The sequence below is a fragment of the Scyliorhinus torazame genome, chromosome 21 (genome assembly GCF_047496885.1).
Source record: "Scyliorhinus torazame isolate Kashiwa2021f chromosome 21, sScyTor2.1, whole genome shotgun sequence".
Taxonomy (NCBI): Eukaryota; Metazoa; Chordata; class Chondrichthyes; order Carcharhiniformes; family Scyliorhinidae; genus Scyliorhinus; species Scyliorhinus torazame.
The window spans coordinates 43054126-43080510 of NC_092727.1; positions in this window are offsets into that span (position 1 = coordinate 43054126).

The window sequence follows — 26385 nt, forward strand, 5'->3', positions numbered from 1 at the left end:
TGCAGTCAGGTGGTGGGCAGGCAACTTTGCGCAGTGCCCTCCTGTTGCACCGTAGAATGGAGCCATCAGCAATTTGAACAACGAAAGACCTGGGGGCAGCCTGTCTTACGACAACAGCTGGGGCTGGGCAGCCTCCCTCAGACAACTGGAGCCAGCGCAGGCAAATCAGTGGCATGAGCATCATACGTGATCTTCTGCTGGTCTCTGGATCGCTGTACTTTCTGCAGCACCGTGAGGTGGTCAAGGTTTTGAACATGGATGACTGGAACAGTCGTCCGCAGGTTGCAGTTCATGAGTAGCTGAGCCGGTGACAAACCAGTCGACAGAGGGGTTGCCCTGTATGCCAACAGCGCAAGGTGAAAATCAGATGCTGAGTCTGCAGCCTTGCAAAGCAGCCGCTTGACAATGTGGACCCCTTTCTCGGCCTTCCAGTTTGATTGTGGGTAATGGGGACTGGATGTGACATGTCTGAAGTGGTAGGATTGTGCAAAGTTGGACCACTCTTGGCTGTAGAAACATGGACCACTGTCACTCATTACTGTGAGTGGTATACCGTGCCTGGCAAACATCTCCTTGCAGGCCTTGATGACTGACTTTGATGTGAGGTCCGACAGTTTCACCACTTCCGGGTAGCTGGAGAAGTAGTCGATTAAAAGCACGTAATCACGCCCATTTGCGTGAAAGAGGTCTATCCCCACCTCAGACCACGGAGAGGTCACAATCTCATGCTGTTGCAGTGTTTCCTTGGGCTGGGATGGTTGGAATTTCTGGCATGTGATGCAGTTGAGACCATGTTGGCAATATCCTGGCTGATGCCAGGCCAGTAAACTGCCTGCCGAGCTCTGCGTCGACATTTCTCGACCCCAAGGTGACCCTTATGGATCTGTTTGAGCACCATGGTTTGCATGCTTTGGGAAATGACAATTCTATCCAGTTTAAGAAGGATCCCCTCCACAACCGTTAACTCGTCCTTAACGTTGAAGAACTGGGGGCATTGCCCCTTTTGCCAGCCATGTGCGAGGTGTTGCATCACACGCTGCAGTATAGGATCTTTGGCCATTTCTTCGCGTATTTGGACAACTCGTTCATCAGTGGCTGGGAGGTTGCTGGCACACAACTGTACCTGTGCCTCAATGTGGTGAATGAAGTCAACCTATTCACACGTCGTGGTGATGGATCGGGATAGGGCATCCGCGATTACCAGCTCCGTACCCGGTGTGTAGACGAGTTCAAAGTCACAGCGGCGGAGACGAAGAAGAATTCGCTGAAGCCGAGGTGTCATATAATTTAAATCCTTCTGGATTATGTGGACTAAGGGCCTGTGGTCTGTTTCCACCATGAACTTTGGCAGACCGTATACGTAGTCATGAAACTTGACTATTCCTGTCAGGAGACCCAAGCGCTCTTTCTCGATCTGGGCATACCGTTGTTCGGTCGGAGTCATGGCCCTGGATGCATATGCCACTGGAGCCCAGGACAAGGAGTCGTCTTTTTGGAGGAGCACCGCACCAATGCCATCCTGGCTTGCATCTGTGGATATTTTGGTATCCTTGGTCGGGTCAAAGAACGCCAGTACTGGGGCTGTGGTGAGCTTCACCTTTAGCTCAAGCCACTCCGCTTGATGTGCGGGAAGCCACTGGAACACTGTTGACTTTTTTATGAGATGCCAGAGGGCCGTGGTGTGGGATGCCATGTTAGGAATGAATTTTCCTAGAAAATTTACCATCCCAAGGAAATGTAGGACCACTTTCTTGTCCTCTGGGGTCTTCATGGCATTGATTGCCAGTACCATGTCAGCATCAGGTTGCACACCCTGCTGGGAAATGTGGTCACGCAGAAACTTGATCGCGGACCGACCAAATGAGCATTTGGCCCTGTTTAACTTGAGGCCATTCTCATGGACCCTCTGAAAAACCTGTCTGAGGCGAGCTATGTGATCCTCGGGCGTCGCGGACCAGATAATCACGTCATCTACATAGACTCGCACCCACCACGATGCCCTCCATCATTTGCTCCATTATTCGATAAAAGACTTCGGAAGCTGAAATGATACCGAAAGGCAAGCAGTTGTAACAATACCTGCCAAACGGAGTGTTAAATGTGCATAGCTTCCTACTGGACTTGTCCAGTTGTATCTGCCAGAAGCCACGTGAGGCGTCCAGCTTGGTGAAGAATTTGGCATGAGCCATCTCACAGGTTAATTCTTCCCACTTCGGGATCGGGTAGTGTTCTCACATTCTGTTGCGATTCAGGTCTTTGGGATCAATGCAAATTCGTAGTTCACCAGAGGGTTTCTTGATGCAGACCATGGAGCTGACCCAGTCTGTTGATTCCGTGACCTTTGAAATGATGCCCTGGTCTTGGAGCTCTCGCAGCTGCGTTTTTAGACGATCCTTGAGAGGAGCCGGCACCCGGCGTGGTGCATGGATGACATGGGTGGCATTCAGTTTGAGTAGTATCTTGTCGCGATACGGGAGCCTGCCCATCCCATCAAACACATTGTGATATTGCGTGAGGATGTCATCTATCTCAGCCTGTAGATTTGCATTGGGCAAAGCAGTCGCAGGTGCAGAGGACATGGCATGGACTCGCTGGACCAGATTTAGGAGTTTGCATGCACGAGCACTGAGCAGGGATGCCTTGTCAGGCTGGACGATCTTGAATCTTAATGTCGCCTTGATTGCCTTGTGAGAGACACTTAGCTGACACGATCCACTAGCAGCTATGGCATTGGCATTGCAGTCAAGGAGCTGGCAGGCTGGGGGAAGAATTCTAGGTTGGTCTCGGTTGCTGTCGAGGTCTGACTGGGATATGAGATTCGCAGACGCACCAGTGTACAATTTGAACCGTATGCGACACTGGTTGACCGTGATGACAGCACACCATTTGTCATCAGGATCCACACTTAGGATTGAAAGGCATTTTGCAGGAGCGGAGGAGACCAACTCGCGTGTGATGATGATGCCCACTTCGGTTTTCGGGATCGGAATCCTGCATGCCTTGTTGTACGCAGCGCACACGTCTGCGCTGCAGCTGGGATCGCTGGCTGTTGATCAGTGGAGCGGACCTGCATAAGGCTGGATAATGCTCAGGCTTTCCACATTGTAGACATCGCCTTCCTTTGGCTGGACATTGCCGCTTTAAATGGGCGGAGCCACAATTTTGACACATCATGACGCTGACGTCAGCACGTTCCGTGCGCCTTCGCACATGCGCAGTGCGGTCGGCCGACGTTCGCACATGCGCAGTAGGGTTTTAGCCTCATCGTCTTCCCGGTCGTGGTGCGCATGCGTGGGAACCCGGGAAAAGGGCGCAAAATGGCCACTCTCCGCGATGCTCAGGCCTTGCATTCTTGCGACGGCCTGCACCCTTTCTGCCTCGTGGGAGGCCAATTTTGGCATTTTCTGCCGCCTTGATGCGGGAGTATCGATTGCTGGCAAGTTCATGGACAACGCATGTTTCGATGGCAATGGAGAGGGTCATCCATTTGATTTTGAGGAGCTGCTCTTGCAGGGAGTCGGAATGGACCCCGAAAACGATCTGATCCCGGATCATGGAATCAGGAGTTGAGTCATAATTACATTACTGCGCCAGGATGCGGAGATGGGTCAAAAAGTACTGAAAAGGTTCATCCTTACCCTGAAGCCTCTGTTGGAAGATGTACCGTTCAAAGCTCTCATTCACCTCGATTTCGCAGTGGCTGTCGAATTCCAGCAGAACTTTCTTGAACTTCATCTTGTCTTCGCCATCGGCAAACGTGAGCGAGTTAAATATGTGGATGGCGTGATCCCCCGCAGCCAGCAGGAACAGCGCGATCTTCCTGGCATCTGATGCTGCCTCGAGGTCGGAGGCCTCGATATACAGGAGGAACTTCTGTTGAAGACCTTCCAGTTGGCGCCGAGGTTACCGCAGATCTGGAGTTGCGGAGGGGGCTGGATCTTTCCCATGCCACTGGATGGTTGCTTGCTGGCCGTTGCAGATTCACTCAAGGTAGGTTCATTAGAATTAATAGTTTCCTGGTACCATGATGTGTTATATGAGTTGGTTTAACACTGACTGCAACTGGATGCAGTAAGACGAGAAACAGGCTTCCGTCACAAGAGATGGTTCAACACTGTTTTATTGAACCTGCTGATTGCCCTTAGTGTTGGATGGGTTTACTGGGTTATGGGGATAGGGTGGTGGTGTTGACCTTGGGTAGGGTGCTCTTTCCAAGAGCCGGTGCAGACTTGATGGGCCGAATGGCCTCCTTCTGCACTGTAAATTCTATGATAATCTATGATGATTATCTAAACTGATAACCTCTGTCTGGCTTGACCAGACTGGTTCTCTGTCACATGGAGACGGTGCTCACTGTGCTGTGCACCCCGACTATCTCTGTAGTTGTATCCCGTGAGAAGAGGCAGAGTCTTGATGACTCGTGTGTTTTATAGTGGTGGTGTCCCCTGCAGTGTCCTGTCTGGTGATTGGTTGTTCTGTGTCCTGTGTGTTTATTGGTTATTCTGTGTGTCAGTCACTGCCTGTCTGTATCTCATTATAGACATGAGTGGATATAATGACACTGGGGACATCCGATTTTTGTTATTTGTTAAAAAGGGGGGTTTCCCTTCGATCGGGCAGATGAGCCCGAAGTGCCGGAGCCTGCGTGGGAGCTACCGGAGATGCAGCCTCCACTCCATTCCGCCACACCAGCTGCCTTCATATGTTATGAATGAGACGGCAGCTTAATAATTACAGTAGACAACTGATGATTTGTCATTGTCAAAAGACTGTGACCACAGTTAACCTCAGGATGAAAATCACTTCCAGTTCCTCACTAGTGTGGTTAGAAGGATCCGCCTGATTTAAATGGCGGGTTGTTAATTTGCCATTACAGCTGTGTGCAAAGTGAACTCAGTTAGTTGCAGCTGCTCTTCTAGCTTCAAGGTTATGTTGATGGTGTCCCAATTGTGTCGCGAGCTGTCTACTTTTTAACCATTTTGCATTTTTGAATATTGTAATTATCAAGTGTTATTATTCTACATGGAAAGACATAGAGATAAAGGGGGAATATGCTTGAAACACTGACTGGCAGAACTTAACACGTTAACTGTATACATTTTTTGATGATTTATTAAATCTGCTATTACTCTGATGTACCGTATCTCAACTTAATGTGATGATATGCATAAAGCAATTCTGTATATAATATTATACACAACCTCCGACCAGCAGATGGCAGTGTGACAGTGTAAGTCTACCATGTGGCTCTGTGCCTCGAGCCAGTGGGGTTAAGTCATGATGGAGGATATACGTGTTTTGCAGTAGCTCCATAATAGTTAGTTAGTGTTAGTAGTATGTTATTTATTTATTCCAGTTATTTTCACCACACAGTTGTTTCATAATAAATTATTTAAACTAGATGTTCTGTCGTGCATCATTCATAGCGACCAGTCTACAGAACATGACACTTACCACGAACGATAACTTACTTAATCGGAAGTATAATAACCGCAAGGCCCAGAGGGATAAATCGATCGATCTCCCTGTGGGACTCGTAGAATACAAACTCCTCGGCTAGCGGGCGGAGGCCCGTCGTGCTGGTGCTCGCATATTTGCACCTTTAACAGGACAGTGGTCCCTACTGGGACCTATGAACTGTAAGCCATTTTGCGGCCTTTACTTTATGTTTACAAGTTGTTTAATTTACCGTCTCAGGCCTCCTGAGCTTTTGTAGGAAGTCAGTTGAATATATGTGAATGGCATGCTCCAACAAGCAAAGCTGAGGCTACTTACAAACAAATTCAAAAATACTGTGCTGATCAATAGCAGATGTTTGAAAATAAAAAGACTGCCACTGTCACATCCTATTTTACCAAGTTGTTGAAATCCTGATCCATATTCTAGACCATGGCCTCAAAATGGTGGAACTCCCCTCCTCCCTAAATCTCCTCTCTCCCCTTATAATTTACCAACTTTTAAAAAAATCAACCCATTAGTTTACCTGGTCGTCTCTTTCAACCTTTTCAACTTTGGTGGCCACCTCCCATTAGGGCCCTCACAACAAATTCAAACTGAGTATATGAAGTTCATTGTGTATCATGGGGAGAAAATCTGTCAGGCGAAGAACAAAGCTTAAGAACAGAAAGTGCTGTCGATACTCAGCAGTTCAGGCAGCCTTTTTGGGGAGAGAAGCTTTTGGGGGATTTTGAGTCCACAAGAGCTGGGGCCGTGGCACGTGGGGTAACTTAATTAGGCAGGATGCACAACGTTGAATACCCGATGGTGGGTTCGATGCATAGATAAAGTGAGCGACATGTTTGTGGTTTGTGGAGTCACATGCCAGCCTGTGGGCATATTCATTAGCATAAAATATTCTGTTAAATTATATTACAATTTTTTAAAAATTCAAAGTAATGTCAGTGGCACACCTTCATGGCACCCAGCTCACGTTTGTTTAAAGGTGGCTCGTAACATTCAGCTTTCAGTGTTGGGTCAGTGGTTTTCCATGTTCACCTCAACTGTACGATGGAGGGGAGCAAGAGAATGGCAGCTTGCATGAAAGCTCGGGATTAGTAAGGGTGAGTCACTGGTGAGGATGTGTGGGTGGAGTTTGGGGCTGTTGCGAAGTGGGAAACTTGACATGGAGGAGTGAAAGAGGGAAGCGAGGGCCAGATGAGTCTGCAAGTTCAGTTATGCCCCACAGAGTGCTAAGTACAGCACTAGATACCAACATTAACAATTATAAGTGAACTAAAGAAAATACAATATTGTTTCTTCTAGAATAAGGACAATATGCTTAATTCCCCTGTAACCATCAATGTTTGCCAACCATGTGATGTGCCACTACATTTAGCTCTCGGACTAAGCCAATCTTAACAAATACCATGTGGTGCACATTCAATTAAAGTTAAACAAATGTAATGTGAAATATCAACAAGTGAAAGCTAATTTTGAAAAATACCATGCCAGTGGCAATAGAGTTGGGCAGGTGATGCATTTTGGGAGAAAGAACATGGAGAGGCAATATAAAATAAGGAGTAAAATCTTTAAGGGATGCGGGAGCACAGGGACTTGGGTGTATAGGTGCATCGATCATTGAAGATGACAGGACAGGTGGAGAGAGCAGTTAATAAAACAAATAGTATTCTGGGCTTCATTAATAGCGCGAAGAACATGAACATATTGGAGAGAGTGCAGAAGAGGTTTCCAAGGACGGTTCCAGAGGTGAGAAACTTCAGTTATGAGGATAGATTGGAGAGATTTGGATGTTCTCCTTGGAGAGAAGAAGGCGAAGAGGAGATTTGATAGAGATGCTCAAAATCATGATGGAGATGGACAGAGTAGATGGGAAGAAATGCATCATAAAAGGACCAAGTACAGAGAGAGCACAGATTTTTAAAAAAGAAGAAAATGTGATGTGAGAAAAAAACTTTTTCACACGAATACTTTGGGTCTGGAATGCACTGCCTGGAAGTGTGGTGGAGGCATGATCAATTGAGGCATTCAAGAAGGCATTATCATAGATGATCATAGAATTTACAGTGAGGAAGGAGGCCATTTGGCCCATCGAGCCTGCACCGGCCCTTACAAAGAGCACCCTACTCAAGCCCACGTATCTATCCTATCCCCATAACCCAGTAACCCCCACTTAACCTTTTTGGACACTAAGGGCAATTCAGCATGGCCAATCCACCTAACCCGCACATCTTTGGACTGTGAGAGGAAACTGGAGCACCTGGAGGGAACCCACGCACAAACGGGTAGAACGTGCAGACTCTGCACAGAGAGTGACCCAGCCGGGAATCTAACCTGGGACCCTGGAGCTGTGAAGCAACTGTGCTAACCACTAAGCTACCGTGCTGCCATTAGATGATTATTTGTGTAGAAACAACGTTCAGGGGTACAAGAGAAAGGCAGGGGAATGGCACTGCGTCAGGATGCTCAATTGGAGAGCCAGTGTAGACACTTCAAAGCGATAACAATTCTGTTATTCTGAGGAGCATTTTGGCCATGATGCTGACCCTCTCTGTTTGTTCAGAGGGCTCTTTTACAGCTCACTATTCTTGCAGCATTGTCAGCTGACAGTGGGTTTCACCATTGAAGAACATCTCATGTGATCAGAACTTAAAAGTTTAATAGTGATCGTGTGGGAAATGGAGAATAAAAGAAGAGAGCAGAAGTGGCGCGCATTTCTGGTTGCGCTGTCAGTAATGGCGTGCTACTGCCAAAATCCTCCCCCCTCAGAGTTAATGTTTCAGGAAGATAATCTGGGAGATGTTGGAGATTTCACAGCTTTGAGGCAAGTACCAAGCCAGGGTAAAGTAGAAAGGGAGGGGAGGGATAGAACTAAACCAAGTTCGGTAGGTGGAAGTCAGGAGTAATTACGTGACGAGGCAAAAGGTCATGATAATTCAGTGTTGGCAGAATCGAATGATGCTTTCAAAGAAGCTGCAAATGTCACATGTCGGTTCAATTCACCATCTTGCTCTCAAGCTCACATTTGTCCTTAGTTCCAATGTTCCAGTGAAGCCCAATGTAATGTTTCTGCCAACACCTCCCCCCTCTCCCACCCCCCTCCCATGCCATGTGCCAGTCTGTATCCTGTTCTCATATGTTGCTTCCAGAAAGAGCTGACTCTTGTCCTGCTATTAACACATTCTGCTATTTGATGTTTACGCCACTGTTAACACCTGCTTTAGTCTTTAACATCAAGGCCAGAATTTTACATTCCTCCAACAGCAGGTTCTTAGGTGGTTGGGGGCAGTGGGGGGGGGGGGGGGGGGGGGAGAAATGTAAAATTATATGGATGGGATTCCCTCCAGGATCCTGGTGGGTGGGCATGGCCTCAGATGGGAAGCCCACCCATGCCCCTATTAAGGCTCTTAAGTGACCACTTAAGAGTCTTTTCCCGTCCAGTCTCAATCTTTAGGCTGGCGGACACCGGTTAGATCATGGTGCCAAACAGAAAATGTCTTCACCCTTAACCTGAGGTGGGAAGGGATTGACGCCTCAATCTGTAAGCCTCTTCAGAATTCCCTCAGGGACCTGGGAGCTCCAGCCCTCCCTTCCCTTTTACTTCCCCACCCCTTGACACTGAGATCGCCCCTCCTTCCTGAACACCCAAGGCATGTCCTACCCTTAAGTGCCGTCCCGGGGATTAGGTTCCGGCATGTTGTTGCAGTACCTCTTCCGGCCACTGCTGTACTGTTATAAGGGACATAAGACATAGGAACAGAATTAGGCCACTTGGCCCATCGAGTCTGCTCCGCCATTCAATCATGGCTGATATTTTCTCATTCCCATTCTTCTGCCTTCTCCCCATAATCCCTGATCCCCTTATTAATCAAGAACCTAGTAGCATTGTGGATAGCACAATTGCGTCACAGCTCCAGGGTCCCAGGTTCAATTCCGTCTTGGGTCACTGTCTGTGTGGAGTCTGCACATTCTCCCCGTGTGTGCGTGGGTTTCCTCCGAGTGCTCCGGTTTCCTCCCACAGTCCAAAGATGTGCAGGTTAGGTGGATTGGCCATGATAAATTGCCCTTAGTGTCAAAAATTGCCCTTAGTGTTGGGTGGGGTTGCTGGGTTATGGGGATAGGGTGGGGGTGTTGACCTTGGGTAGGGTGCTCTTTCCAAGAGCCGGTGCAGACTCGATGGGCCGAATGGCCTCCTTCTACACTGTAAATTCTTTGAAATCTCTGTCTTAAAGACACTCAGTGTATTGGCCTCCACAGCCTTCTGCGGCAAAGAGTTCCACAGATTCACCACCTGAAAATATTCCTCCTCATCACTGTTTTAAAGGATCGTCCCTTTAATCTGAGATGGTGTCCTCTGGTTCTAGTTTTTCCTCCAAGTGGAAACAACCTCTCCACGTCCACTCTATCCAGGCCCCGCAGCATCTTGTACGTTTCAATAAGATCCCCTCTCATCCTTCTAAACTCCAACGAGTACAGACCCAGAGTCCTCAAACGTTCCTCATAGGACAAGTTCTTCATTCCAGGGATCATTCTTGTGAACCTCCTCTGGACCCTTTCCAAAGCCAGCGCATCCTTCCTTAGATATGGGGCCCAGAACTGCTCACAATACTCCAAATGGGGTCTGACCAGAGCCTTGTACAGCCTCAGAAGTACATCCCTGGTCTTGTATTCTAGCCGTCTTGACATGAATGCTAACATTGCATTTGCTTTCTTAACTGCCGACTGAACCTGCACATTAACCTGAAGAGAATCGAGAACAAGGACTCTCAAGTCCCTTTGTGCTTCTGCTATCCGAAGCATTTCCCCATTTAGAAAATAGTCTATGCCTAGATTCCTCCTTCCAAAGTGCACAACCTCACACTTTTCCACGTTGTATTTCATTTGCCACTTCATTGCCCACTCTCCTAGCTTGTCTAAATCCTTCTGCAACCCCCTTGCTTCCTCAATACTACCTGTCCCTCTACAGATCTTTGTATCATCTGCAAACTTAGCAACAGTGCCTTCAGTACCTTCTTCCAGATCATTAATGTATATTGTCAAAAGTTGTGGTCCCAGCACAGACCCCTGAGGGACACCACTATTCACCGGCTGCCATCCTGAAAAAGACCCCTTTATCCCCACTCTTTGCCTTCTGCCAGTCAGACAATCCTCTATCCATGCCAGGATCTTACCCTTAACACCATGGGCTTTTAACTTATTTAACAGTCTCCTATGCGGCACTTTGTCAAAGGCCTTCTGGAAATCTAACTAAATCACTTGCTTGTTACCTCCTCAAAGAACTCTAACAGATTTGTTAGACACAACTGCCGTGCTGACTCAGTCCTATTTTACCATGCACTTCCAAGTGCTTCGCGATCTCATCTTTAATGACAGACTTTAAAATCTTACCAATGACCGAAGTCAGGCTAACCGGCCTATAATTTCCCATCTTCTGCCTCCCTCCCTTCTTAAACAGTGGTGTTACATTAGCCACCTTCCAGTCCTCTGGGACCCTTCCTGCCTCCAGTGATTCCTGAAAGATCATCACTAATGCCTCCACAATTTCCTCAGCTATCTCTTTTAGGACCGTGGGGTGTAGTGCATCCGATCCAGTGACTTATCCACCTTCAGACCTTTCAGTTTCCCCAGAACCTTCTCCTTAGTAATGGTCACTGCACTCAACTCTGCCCCCTGGTTCTCCTGGAGGGCTGGAGAGCTTTCAGCCAATCTGATTGGCCAACAGCTCTCCAAGTCGGGACTTCCACCCAAAACCAAAAAATGGAAGTCCCACTGTGGTAGTATGCATTAGGGGTCATGTGGGACTGTGAAGCCATGATGTAATTGGCTGACAGATCCCGGGTCCTGGTTGGCTATTGATCTCTAGCTCCGCCCTGAAGGCGGAGTATAAGAACCAGGAGTTCTCCCCCGCAGGCCAGTCTGTTGCTGAACTGCGGGGAACAAGTCACGCTTAATAAAGCCTCATCGACTTCATCTCTATTCGTCTCTCGTGAGTCTTTGTGCGCTACAATTTATTAAGTGTGCTTAAAGGACTATGGAGCTCAGGATCATCCCGGAATGCCTGAGGATCAGCCCCCACGCAGTGAACTCAGCAGCAGTTTTTAAACACTGGCAGACTTGTTTCGAAGCATACCTCCGAACGGCCCCCGGTCGGATCACGGAAGACCAGAACCTACAGGTCCTGCACTCGAGGGTAAGCCCGGAAATTTTCCCTCTCATAGAAGACGCAGAGGATTTCCAGACGGCGTTCGCAGCACTAAAGAGCATCTATGTTCGCCCAGTGAACCAGATCTACGCACGTTACCAACTCGCAACGAGACGGCAAAGTCCCGGAGAATCGCTAGACGAATTCTACGCCGCGCTGCTAATTTTGGGACGGGCCTGCAGCTGCCCGCCGGTAAACGCGATTGAACACACGGACATGTTAATTCGCGATGCGTTCGTGGCTGGTATGAACTCTCCCCAAATCCGCCAAAGACTTTTAGAAAAAGAGTCGCTAGGACTCTCAGAGGCACGGGCCCTTGCAGCCTCACTAGATGTGGCCGCATGAAACACCCGCGCGTACGGCCCCGACCGCGCGGCAGCCCCTTGGGCTCCGTGGACCCCCGTCGCGACAAACCCCCTCCCCACCCCACAGGCTTGCGCGGTTCAGACGCCAAGTCGTCCCGGGGGAGCCCGCTGCTATTTCTGCGGCCAGGCGAAACACCCCCGGCAACGCTGCCCGGCCCGCGCAGCGATTTACAAGAGCTGCGGGAAAAAGGGCCATTTCGGGCTGTGTGCCGGTCCTGGGAGGTCGCCGCTGTCCCCGGAGAAGAAGGAGTCCTGCGCGTTTCTAACGCTCCCCAATCCCCCCAGCGCCCCATGTACGACCCGCAGGCGCAGCCATTTTGGGTCCCGGCCACCGCTGTCCCCGGAGAACAAGGAGTCCTGCGCGTTTCAAACGCTCCCCAACCCCCCCAGCGCCCCATGTGCGACCCGCAGGCGCCGCCATTTTGGGTCCTGGCCACCACGAGGGGAGGAGGGGCGCCGCCATCTTGGGACCCCCCAGCCCTGTGCGACGCATGGGGGCGGCCATTTTGTCCACCCCGCCGCCATCTTGTGACCCCCCAGCCATGTGCGATGCATGGGGGCGGCCATTTTGTTCACCCCCGCCGCCATCTTGGACAGCAACAATGGACCCCAGCATCGACGGCTCCACGGGGTTCGAGGAAGACGCTGAAGCACTACGATCACGTCTGGCCTCAATGACGCTGGACCAAGCACGGCCCCGGACGCTCCAGACGACGACAACAACGGTGCTGATCAACGGGCACGAGACACCATGCCTGGTTGACTCCGGGAGCACAGAAAGCTTCATCCACCCCGACACGGTAAGACGCTGTTTTTTGACCATCCGTCCCAGTGCGCAAAAGATTTCCCTAGCTGCAGGATCCCACTCCGTACAGATCAAAGGCTTCTGCATAGTGACCCTAACGGTGCAAGGGAGGGAGTTTAAAAACTACAGGCTCTACGTCCTTCCCCAACTCTGCGCGCCCACATTACTGGGATTAGACTTCCAGTGCAATCTGCAGAGCCTAACTTTCAAATTCGGCGGCCCAATACCCCCACTCACTATCTGCGGCCTCGCAACCCTCAAGGTTGAGCCCCCATCCTTGTTTGCAAACCTCACCCCGGATTGCAAACCCGTCGCCACTAGGAGCAGACGGTACAGCGCCCAGGACCAGACATTCATTCGGTCCGAAGTCCAGCGGCTACTGAAGGAAGGCATAATCCAGGCCAGCAATAGTCCCTGGAGAGCACAGGTGGTAGTAGTAAAGACAGGGGAGAAGCAAAGGATGGTCATAGACTATAGCCAGACCATCAACAGGTACACACAGCTAGATGCGTACCCTCTCCCCCGCATATCCGACATGGTCAATCGGATTGCCCAATATAAGGTCTTCTCCACCGTGGACCTCAAGTCCGCCTACCATCAGCTCCCCATCCGCCCAAGTGACCGCAAGTACACAGCCTTCGAGGCAGACGGGCGATTATACCACTTGCTAAGGGTCCCATTTGGCGTCACAAACGGGGTCTCGGTTTTCCAACGAGAGATGGACCGAATGGTTGATCAACACGGGTTGCAGGCCACGTTCCCGTATCTCGACAATGTAACCATCTGCGGCCACGATCAGCAGGACCACGACGCCAACCTCCAAAAATTCCTCCAGACCGCTAAAGCCTTGAACCTCACATACAACGAGGACAAGTGCGTTTTTAGCACAAACCGGCTAGCCATCTTGGGATATGTAGTGCGCAATGGGATAATAGGCCCCGACCCCGAACGCATGCGCCCCCTCATGGAATTTCCCCTCCCTCACTGCTCAAAAGCCCTAAAACGCTGCTTGGGGTTCTTCTCATATTACGCCCAGTGGGTCCCCCAGTACGCAGACAAGGCCCGCCCCCTAATACAGACCACGACCTTCCCTCTGTCGACAGAGGCTTGCCAGGCCTTCAGCCGCATCAAAGCGGATATCGCAAAGGCCACGATGCGCGCCATCGACGAGTCCCTCCCCTTCCAGGTCGAGAGCGACGCCTCCGATGTAGCTCTAGCGGCCACCCTTAACCAAGTGGGCAGACCCGTGGTCTTTTTCTCCCGAACCCTCCACGCCTCAGAAATCCGCCACTCCTCAGTGGAAAAGGAAGCCCAAGCCATAGTGGAAGCTGTGCGACATTGGAGGCATTACCTGGCCGGCAGGAGATTCACTCTCCTCACTGACCAACGGTCAGTAGCTTTCATGTTCGATAATGCACAGCGGGGCAAAATTAAAAATGACAAGATCTTAAGGTGGAGGATCGAGCTCTCCACCTATGAGATCTTGTACCGTCCCGGAAAGCTGAACGAGCCGTCCGATGCCCTATCCCGCGGCACATGTGCCAACGCACAAATTAACCGTCTCCAAACCCTCCACGAGGACCTCTGCCACCCGGGGGTCACTCGGTTCTACCATTTTATAAAGGCCCGCAACCTCCCCTACTCCATGGAGGAGGTCCGTACAGTCACAAGGAACTGCCACATCTGCGCAGAGTGCAAACCGCATTTCTTCAAGCCGGATAGTGCGCACCTGATCAAGGCCTCCCGTCTCTTTGAACGCCTCAGTCTGGATTTCAAAGGGCCCCTCCACTCCACCGACCGCAACACATACTTCCTGAACGTGGTGGACGAGTACTCCCGTTTCCCCTTCGCCATCCCCTGCCCTGACATGACAGCGGCCACAGTCATTAAAGCCCTTAACACCATATTCACACTGTTCCGTTGCCCCGCATACGTCCATAGCGACAGGGGGTCCTCCTTCATGAGTGACGAGCTGCGCCAGTTCCTGCTCAGCAAGGGTATAGCCTCGAGCAGGACGACCAGCTACAACCCCCGGGGGAACGGGCAAGTAGAGAGGGAGAACGGCACGGTCTGGAAGACCGTCCTACTGGCCCTACGGTCTAGGAATCTCCCAGTTTCACGGTGGCAGGAGGTCCTCCCGGACGCCCTCCACTCCATCCGGTCGCTACTGTGTACCACCACTAACCAAACGGCTCATGAGCGCCTCCTTGTCTTCCCCAGGAAGTCCTCCTCTGAAACGTCGCTGCCGACCTGGCTGGCGGCCCCAGGACCCATCTTGCTCTGGAAACATGTGCGGGCGCACAAGTCGGGCCCGTTGGTCGAGAGGGTTCACCTTCTTCACGCGAACCCGCAGTACGCCTACGTGGAGTACCCCGACGGCCGACAGGACACGGTCTCCCTGCGAGATCTGGCGCCCGCTGGCAACACGCACACCCCCTCGACACAAATCACCCCCTCCCTGCCACTGGCGCACCCCGCGACAGCCCCCTTCCCGGGAGGATCGGTCCTCCTCCCAGGTCCGACCAGAAGTGAAGCTGAAGCAGAAACCGTAAAGCTCCCGGAGACAACACTGGAACAAGCACCACCACCACCGGGGCTGAGGCGATCGACAAGGACGACCAGACCGCCCGACCGACTTGTGGCATCGGTGTAACACTAGAATGTTGTGGACTTTAACGAGAATTTTTTTCCCTTTTCCCTCTTACGAATACTGTAAATAGTTCAAAACAAAAAAACCCTATACATAGCCCAGTGTAGGGCACTGTGATGACATGCAAAAGTTTTTCCTCCCAGGACCAGCCTTGTAAACCCCTACCACCATGCGAAGCACCACCCCGCCGGGTTCATTTTTAACAAGGGGTGAATGTGGTAGTATGCATTAGGGGTCAAGTGGGACTGTGAAGCCGTGATGTCATTGGCTGACAGATCCCGGGTCCTGGTTGGCTGTTGATCTCTAGCTCCGCCCTGAAGGCGGAGTATAAGAACCAGGAGTTCTCCCCCGCAGGCCAGTCTGTTGCTGAACTGCGGGGAACAAGTCACGCTTAATAAAGCCTCATCGACTTCATCTCTATTCGTCTCTCATGAGTCTTTGTGCGCTACACCCACCTACTGCCAACCAACTCGCAACTGGGAGTAAAATAGATGTGGGTCTGTCAGAGTCGGCAGGGATTTGCTGAGTGCTCATTCGCCTGAAAATCCAGGCTGATTGTTATCACTCCCTTTGCCTCATGTCCATGATATATGTATTATTTGATATCCTGACTTCCAATCCATCCCTTACCTTGTATTTTGCTCCATCTGCTACATCCCACTCTCTGCACAGATGCTGCCAGGCCTGCTGAGATTTTCCACCATTTTCTGTTTTTATTTCAGATTTTCAACATCAATGCAGTATTTTATTTTTACATTACCACTAGGTTCTGTCTGGGAGCATTGATCATAATCTGAAATATTAAAATTAGTCCTGTTTTTGTTATTTTGTATCTTCCCTACTTTTCATACTGTAAACTTGTGGCTCTCATATTTTAGATAACTCAGCATTAAGCCCCAACTCCCTGTATCTTTGACATTATCAATAAATAAGTAAGCTTTCAATGATGCAAACATTCTTGTTAATTGTTTGTTTATACTAGATTATATTATTTCTCGGTCAGATCTCTCACCAATTTGGATAACCGTCAAACCATGTTTGAACTCAAATAGCTGACATCCACAATACTGAACAATTCTGTTGGTACATATAGAATAATATAGAATCTCTACAGTGCAGAAGGAGGCCATTTGGCCCATTGAATCTGCACCAACCCTTCGGAAAAGCACTCTACCCATGCCCACTCACCCATCCTCCCCTCCCTAGCTCTGTAACCCCACAACCTAACCTGCACATCCATGGACACTAAGGGGCAATGTTTCATGGCCAATCCATCTAATCCGCACATCTTTGGACTGTGAGAAGAAACCGGAGAACACGGAGGAAATTCACACAGACGCGGGGAGAAGTTACAAGCTCCACACAGACAGTGACCCAAGGCCAAATTGAACCTGGGTCCCTGATGCTGTGAGACAACAGTGCTAACCACTGTGCCACCATGTTGCCAATAGCTGCTTGAATTCATGTCTTTTTTTATTATTTATTCCTTCATGGAATGTGGGTGTCATTCACACTTGTTGCCGATCCCTAATTGCCCTTGAACTGAGTGGCTTGCTGGGCCACTTCATTGGGCAGTTCAGAGTCAACCGCATTACTGTGAATGTAATCCAACTGAGTAAGGATGGCAGATTCCCTTCCGTCAGGATCATTGTAATAAAAAAAAAATGAAAATCGCTTATTGTCACAAGTAGTCTTCAAATGAAGTTACTGTGAAAAGCCCCTAGTCGCCACATTCCGGCGCCTGTTTGGGGAGGTTGGTACAGGAATTGAACCCGCGCTGCTAGCCTGCCTTGGTCTGCTTTAAAAGCCAGCTATTTAGCCCTGTGCTAAACCAGCCCCTATGTAATGAACCAGATGGGTTTTTATGACAAGCAGTGCTAGTTTCATTGTCACCATTACTGAGCCTAGCTTTCAATTCCAGGCTCTATTAACTGAATTTAAATTCCACTAGCTGCCAGGGTGGGATTTTAACTCATGTTCTCAGAGCATTAGCCTGGGCCTCTGGATTACTACACCCTCATCTCCTCTCACATGGTTTTTGTATAGGCTCAGTTAAAGGCCCCGAAAGCTGGAAGGTTAAAGGTAATCAATCTTCTTCCATTCTTGGGCAATTCTGAAGTGACATGACCTTCCTCCAACTTTCTTCCTGGTGGAGTACGACAGGCATCACTGAGGCACCTTTACATGTACGAACCACCAAATAATGAAACTATCACAGCTCAATTTGGAGGGTCTGTGTCTGTGAATATGGGTGACTGGGAGTTCTATTCCGCGGTATTCCTGTGACTTCTGAAGCAGCACGGAGCACAAGACCATAAGACCATAAGACATAGGAGTGGAAGTAAGGCCATTCGGCCCATCAAGTCCACTCCACCATTCAATCATGGCTGATTTCAACTCCATTTACCCGCTCTCTCGCCATAGCCCTTAATTCCTCGAGAAATCAAGAATTTATCAACTTCTGTCTTAAAGACACTCAACGTCCAGGCCTCCACCGCCCTCTGTGGCAATGAATTCCACAGACCCACCACTCTCTGGCTGAAGAAATTTCTCCTCATCTCTGTTCTAAAGTGACTCCCTTTTATTCTAAGGCTGTGCCCCCGGGTCCTAGTCTCCCCTGCTAATGGAAACAACTTCTCTATGTCTACCCTATCTAAGCCATTCATTATCTTGTAAGTTTCTATTAGATCTCCCCTCAACCTCCTAAACTCCAATGAATATAATCCCAGGATCCTCAGACGTTCATCGTATGTTAGGTCTACCATTCCTGGGATCATCCGTGTGAATCTCCGCTGGCAGCGGAATTTGCTATGGGTCTTCAACTTCGCCACGATGTTATCATCCCACTTCTGTCAAGAACAAAAATGACTGAACAGTACAATAATTCGTGAGGCTTCAGCAAACAACATTCTGGATAAGAGACCTGGGAAGTTCATGCCCTGGGTGCCTGACTCTTAACTGGTGATTGGGCTGAGGGATTTAAGGGACTGTTTAAGGCAATTGGGACTAGCTTTGTGGTAAAAACTGGGCAGCATGAACAGGTTGGGCCAAAGGGCCTGTTTTTATGCTGTAGACGTCTATGACTCTATGACTGAAGTGAGATAGTGTTTTCCAAGGACTAGTCAATCTCTCAAACCAAGCAGGCATTGCGATGATCCATGTGATTTTGGGGATAAGCCTTTTTATGTTGAGGTGCTGATCCCTTTAAGAACAAGGGGCGTCATTCTCCGCCGGCGGGAGTCTCCGTTTTGCTGGCGCCCGGGGGTTTCCCGACGGCGTGGGGCTGCCCCACAATGGGAAACCCCATTGACCGGCCGGTGTTACGGAGACTCCCGCCGGCCGGTCGGGGCAGAAATGTGGCGGGGCGGGTAGGAGAATTTCGCCCAAGGTTTCTCTGAATTGCAATTTCTGGTAAAGCAACTGCCTTCCAATAACTGATCATATCACCAAATTGTCTGGGAGGTGAACAGGGTTAACCAGAAGTTAATTATAGGTGTGGGTAGGTTTGTGTGTGTAGTTCTGTTCAGTAAGCCATTTGAGTTCAGTTAGTCTGAAGCAAGCTAAATGCAAGGAACATCCTTTTTCCATCAGAGTTAAATTTAATTGTGTGTGCTGGCTGAAAGGAGTTTTAAAAAACCCTTGATAACTGAAGAACTATAATATCTGTGAGCTGAACTTCTGGGAGAGCCAAGCGAAGAAAAGAGAGATGTAAGAAATAATGTTAGAGCCAGGAGAGTTCCGATGCGATGTGACTCTACTTAAGACACAAGCAATGCCTGTGTTGAATTGGAAGTCTACAGTCGTGGAATAATTGGAGGAAGGACATCACAAGGATTCTCAACCCTTATATGAATCTTTGAAACAATCCTCAGGCCAAGTGGGTCATCTCCACATTTCTGAAAAGTACCTGACTTGAGTTATTGAGAGGGTAGTCAAATGGGTAGAGAAGGAAATGAGTTTGTTGTACTTTTCATGGCCCATAACTTCTAGGTTCCCCAGCGCCGCTTTTAAGGGGTAACCCAATCATGTGCTGAGCAATCACTCTAGGAAGTTTCCAGGTAAGGGTTTACCTGGCAATTGGTCAGAAGCACTAGCTTCCTCTAGACAATTGTGTTGGTCTGGGAACCATCCAACAGAAGCGATTTAATTCGCTAACTTCAGATGGTTCTGCCAGTTTTGTCTTGATAGTTACTTTGAAAGAGTTAGAGGAAAATAAATCACTTCATAGCATTTGTTCCCCATCCTTAATTGCCCTCGACAAGGTGGTGGTGGCTGCCTTCTTGAACTGGGAGGAGGTACCAAGAGTATTCAATCACACTCCTGGCTTGTGCCTTGTAGATTGTGGGTCAGGCTTTGGGGAGTCAGGCGATGAGTTACTCAGCACAGAATTCCAAGCCTCTAACTATCCCAAGCTTAGATAAGGTACTCTTTCCAGGGGCTGGTGCAAACTCGATGAGCCAAGTGGCCTCCTTTTGCACTGTAAATTCTATGATTCCATGATTCAAACTCAAGGGTACCTATTTAAAAAAGCCAGATCCAACCTCGCATGGGACACCCCCTAACACACGACCCCCCCAGGGTCCAAAACACACTTTTTGTTTAAAATCGTGAACCTTGTGGCATCACTCTTATAATAAATGTTATATTTTAAATAACGACTTATCTAAAATAATACTCTTGAATCCACCAGGATGATAAAATGACCAATAGTCTTCTTGTTGAAAGATGAATTATTTAATGAGTAATAAAATAATAAACTGTGATTCCTTTTACTCAATACTAAACTAACAATAAAGAAATAAAGTACAATAAAGATAATTATATAACTATACACTATTATAACAAACTAATTCTAACTTCTCTCACTCTAGCTATTCTAGAGGTTTAACAACACTGCACTCCCCCACACCCGTTCGCCCGCACCCAAACACAAATCTATTCTGCCTCAACAGTTAAGATTTTTAAATTTCCCAAAATCTCATCATTGTGCAGTCCCCTATCCTCCTTTAAGCTATTCCTCAGAAAACAACCCTGACCAAGCATTTCATCAAGCCTCGCAAGATGTTTTATGTTTAGACTATGCGTTTGAAAGCACTTTGCTGCATTCCTCTTTATTAAGTGTGCCACATAAATATAAATGAATGATTAACCAAGCATTTTTCTTGTAATGTTCTTAAACGTGTGCTCCTGAGTCTGTTGATGTTTCCAGCACTATTCTTTACCAATGCAAATTTCACTGATCATTCAGTGAGATGTAAAGGAATCCAACATGGATCTAAAAGAGTGGACAGTAGAGGGAGCCATACTCATACCGTCAATAGATTCCATTTCTGCCCTGCACATTGTGGATGCTTGCTGGATTTTTATTGAGTCAGATTTGGTTGTAGTGGGGCATCGAATGACGGTTGCTGAGAGTGTGAGGCGGTAATGTTTTTTATTGTGAGAGAAACCAGCCATCTTCAACCTGAGGAGCAGGCCAACCAACTATAGGTATCCCATTAATTTACAAATGTGAAGTTATCCATTTTGGTAGGAATAACAGCAAAAGGGTTTATTATTTAAATGATAAAATATTAAAACATATGCTGCTGTGCAGAGAGACCTGGGTGTGCTAGTGCATGAGTAGCAAAAAGTTGGTTTACAGGTGCACCAGGTGAATAAGAAAGCGAATGGAATTTTGTCCTTCATTGCTAGAGGGGTGGAGTTTAAGACTAGGGTGGTTATGCTGCAATTGTATAAGGTGTTAATGAGGCCACACCTGGAGTATTGTGTTCAGTTTTGGTCTCCTTACTTGAGAAAGGACGTACTGGCACTGGAGGGTGTGCAGAGGAGATCCACTAGGTTAATCCCAGAGCTGAAGGGATTGGATTACGAGGAGAGGTTGAGCAGACTGGGACTGTACTCGTTGGAATTTAGAAGGATGAGGGGGGATCTTATAGAAACATATAAAATTATGAAGGGAATAGATGGAAGATGCGGGCAGGTTGTTTCCACTGGCAGGTGAAAGCAGAACTAGGGGGCATAGCCTTAAAATAAGGGGAAGTAGATTTAGGACTGAGTTTAGGGGGAACTTCTTCACCCAAAGGGTTGTGAATCTATGGAATTCCTTGCCCAGTGAAGCAGTAGAGGCTCCTTCATTAAATGTTTTTAAGATAAAGATAGATAGTTTTTTGAAGAATAAAGGGATTAAGGGTTATGGTGTTCAGGCCGGAAAGTGGAGCTGAGTCCACAAAAGATCAGCCATGATCTAATTGAATGGTGGAGCAGGCTCGAGGGGCCAGATGACCTACTCCTGCTCCTAGTTCTTATGTTCTTATTAACCATTCAGGTTGAAGTGTTGGGAAGTAGACAGACCAACGCTGCCATCTCTTTTTATTTCTTCCTGGCGTCCGGGCATCAGGGCCTAGGCCAGCCTTTGTTGTCCATCCCTAATTATCTTTGAACTGAGTGGCTTGTTCAGGTAAGGACAGAAGGTTTCCTTCCTGAACGGACATCAGTGAAACAGATGGGCTTTTACAGCAATCGATGAGAATTTCTTGGTGTCCATCGCTGAGCCTACATTCCAGATTTTAGTAATTGAACCCTGGTCCCACAGCGCCTGGGCCTCTGGATTACTAGTCCAGTGACATTTCAGCTATCCCACCAGCCCTCAAATTTATTCTCGAGAGACAATTAAGATCAGACACACATTTCAAAATGTGTGACTCTCCATTGAAATGATCACTTACATATTTCTTTCAATTTTGCTGCTGTGCAGAATAAATAAAAAATTGAAGCAATGAACATGCCCCTCAAATGGATTTTCATTGAGGGAACACACACAATCACAGGAAGACACAGTGGGTGCAATTTATCTGCCTCTTCACACCTGACTTAACGTCTGGATGAGGCCGTTGAATCTCACGAGAGGCCTCTAGCGAGATTTACGACTCTTGAAACGCCTTGCCAGATGTAACAGAGTCTCGCAAGAATTGGGCGTGATCCAGATCAACAGACTTAAATGAGCCATCAGATATTTAAGTATGCATTCGCGGGATTACCCCAGCGCCCGAGGCCTAATGGCCACACCCGGGAGATCTCGCCAGGATGGTGTTTAGTACTGGTTTCCACTAACCTGGACGGTCTCCCAAGCCATTAGACACCTCAGGGTGATCGGGGACAGGGTAGGATGGCACCCTGGCACTTCCTCTGGTACCCGGGCCGCTTGCCATTGCCAGCCTAGCACTCTGAAAATACCAGCTTGGCACTCCCAGGGTGTCCTGGCCGCATTGCCAGGCTGGAAGAAGCACTGTTAGGGTGCCAGGTTGGCAGGGCTAGGGATCGGGTCCTGGGGGGCCTTACCAGGTGGAGAAGGGTGAGGGGGGTGTATCCGTGGGTCTCCCCGAGGTTGAGGGAGGGGAAGGTCAAAAGCGGGAGGGAGGGGCTAAAACGGGGTAAAAGATCGGGGCAGCCAGACTAACTGAAGTCCCGATCTGTGAAAAGCTTTTCCTGCTGGCAAGCTTAAATGATTCTCAGTGTGGCCTTGGCAGAGAGAAACACCCTTAGGCCAAAATAACTGGCATTAAATAGCGAGATATTTCTCAGGTCTGCAGTTGGCTCAAAACTGGACAGAGATCTTTTTCCAGTTATATCGCGGCCAGCAAGGGGGTAAAGAAATTTGGGGGGGGCGGACTGGGGAGGGAAGAGACTGCAGAGGGAGGGAGACTGAGGGAGAGAGATATTGACAATGTTAGAAATATGGGTCTCTTTAAGAATAAACCAGGGCCGGAATTCTCCGGCCGTTGCAATTCTTTTTTCCCACTGGCAATGCCACCCCTGCCAGTGGGTTTTCCGCCGGCATGGGCTTCAATGGGGAATCCCATTGACAAGTGGCAGGAATGGAGATCCCGCAGAGAGCGAACGGCGCGCTGTCGAGAAACACGCAGCGAGGGGTCCGGAGAATCCAGCCCCGGGTCTTTCATTGGAGTGAATTGGGAGCAGGTGATTCTCACTGAAACTTGGGTTCATTGTCTTCTGCTACCTAATTTGTTAAATGGATATTCGTTGAGAAAGAGGGAGAGAGAGAGGGAGACACAGACAGATGCAACGGATGGACATTAGGGACAGAGAGGGATGAGACAGAGGTTTTCACTTGACTACTAATTTTATTAAAATTGACAGTGTCATGATATGCAGACATGCAGATAATGATACACAGACAGGCAGCTAATGAATACAGAGAACAGGACATGACCAATGAGCAGACAGGACACTCAGGGGTGGTATCACACTATAAAAGGCATGAGAAGCTCACACTCCACCTCTTTCCACTGATGAACATCTACAGAGTGAGTCAGGGTGTATGTCCAGTATCACACCTCCAGCACGTGGCTAAGAGCTAGTCTGGTTCAGTCAGACAGAGTAACCACACTTAGGTTGGCAGAGAGTCGAACTCATAGAGAACTGTGCTAACTGTGCTACTGGTTCAATAAATCAAATTGAACTAACTTCAAGGTCTGGAATATCTTTTGGTTAAAGCTGCATCCAGTTGCAGCCTGTGTTATCCCAGAGTACATAACACAACAGACAGCTGGTGAACTAAACCCAATTTAAGAAGACTGAAAGGCAGTGGTGCCAACTCAGCAACTGGGAGTCCCCACTGGTTTTCTGATGAGTCCAATATAATTACCAGTTCATCCGTCACCTCCAGTAGAACCCAGCTGAGGCCGGTTCAAAACCAGTTCTGGTCGAATCAATCTTGAACTGGTCTGAATGTTTTTTTGTGTGCCTTCTGGGTATCCAATCGTGGAAGCGGGGGGGGGGGGGAGAGAGAGAGAGAGAGATTGAAACTAAAGGCCATCAATATAAGGCTATCACAAACACATCCAATTGGGAATTCAGGAGAAATCTCTTAGCCAGTGATTTAGAATGTGGAGCTTGCTACCACAAGCAATTCTTGAGGTAATTGAATTGGATGCATTTAAAGGGAAGTTAGATAAACACATATGGGAGAAAAGGTTGGAAGGATATGTTAGTAGCTAGATCAACAACAGTGGGAGGAGGCTCAAGTTCAGAGATTAGCATCAACACAGACTTTGCGCGCGATGGGTCGAGGCCATTGAATCTTGCGAGGTGCCTGCATCGAAGTTGGCGACGCTCAAAATGTCTCACGCGATTCACAGGCCTCAAAAGCGAGGCCTCAACCAGGCGCCATTTGGTACTGGGCCAGTCACGATAACGCCTTGGGGGAGTCTTGCTGAGGAATTGAGGCCTCCAGGTGGTCGAGAACAGGATAGGGTGGCACGCTAGCAGCTAGGCACCATGTCACTGCCACCCGAAACCCTGGCTGTGCCATCTTAGAATTGTCAGGGTGCCTGGATGGCACTGCCAGGCTGGCAGGGGCATTGCTAGGGCAACCTCCTTGCCCATAAAAGGTGGGGTGAGGGAGGGCTTGAGAACCCAGAAGAGATAAGTTGGGTGAAGTGGGGGATGGGGTTCTGAGGACGTGGGGGGGGGGGGGGCTGATTTAAAGAGTGACCTCGCCGAGGCTAAAGAAAACGGCAAATGTCGTTGACTAGCGGGATCTTTCTTGGTGCTGCAGGCACTGAGAAACAATCACTCCGTTTGGCGGATTTCAACGTGAGACCACCGAATCGCGCCATTTATATCAAAAGGCCAGTTTCTGTGCTACTAATACCACGTTATACCATTAAACTATTGTTAAGTTGCTTAAATAAATGGAAATGTGACTCGTCAAATAAAGATTTCTGTCCTTGTTAGGTCCTCTGCATCCTGTACACCACACCTTAGTAAAAGGAGGCTATAAAGACATTCACCATGAAACCACTAGATGGCAGCTAAGAGCAACCCTGAGTAACAAGCCCACAAATGTTCTCTCTCTCTCTCTGAAGTAATTCTCAGCTTGTTCTCACCTTCCACTGAGATCCAGGTAAGACTTGGAGCTCATTGTATGTGAATTTGGGGATCTGTCTAAGCGCACTCTAATTTCAAAGGCAATGCTCTGCAGTGCCAATCCCTAAGGACACAAAAAGCATTGTTCAAGTTGAGTTGAACTGCTGCATGAGAATTGTTCATTTTCCCCTGTTTGAATTCCAATCCTGGGGCGTCATTCTCCGACCCCCCGCCGGGTCGGAGAATGGCCGTTGGCCGCCGTGAATCCCGCCCCCGCCCCCGCCGAAGTCTCCGAAGGGAGAAAAGTCGGCGGGGCGTTAATGGCGCCGCTGCCGCGGAGAATGTCACGGGTCTGCGCAAGGCAGCCGATTTTCGGCCTGCCGATATTCTCCCTTCCGGATGGGCCGAAGCCCCGTCGACGTGATGACCGTTCACGTCGACGTGAATCAAACCTCCTTTTCATCGGCGTGACCCGGTGCTCCAGGCTCACGCCGACCAGCGAGGAGGTGAGTGACGGCCTGGGGGGTTGGCTCTGGGCAGGAAATGGCGTGGCCGCAGACTGATTCCGTGAGGAGAGGTGTGTCTCGGCTTGTGTGTGTGTGCGGGGGGGGGGGGGGGGTGGTTAGAGTAGGCTGGGCTCCGGGGGAGTGCCGGGAGGGGGTCCGTGCTGGGGTGGAGGTTGGGGGTTGGGGGGGGTCCGTGCCGGGGTGGAGGTTGGGGGTTGGGGGGGGTCCGTGCTGGGGTGGAGGTTGGGGAGGGGGCCCGTGCTGGGGTGGAGGTTGGGGGGGGGTCCGTGCCGGGGTGGAGGTTGGGGGTTGGGGGGGGTCCGTGCTGGGGTGGAGGTTGGGGAGGGGGTCCGTGCTGGGGTGGAGGTTGGGGGGGGTCCGTGCCGGGGTGGAGGTTGGGGGTTGGGGGGGGGGTCCGTGCTGGGGTGGAGGTTGAGGGTTGGGGGGGGTCCGTGCCGGGGTGGAGGTTGGGGGTTGGGGAGGGGGTCCGTGCTGGGGTGGAGGTTGGG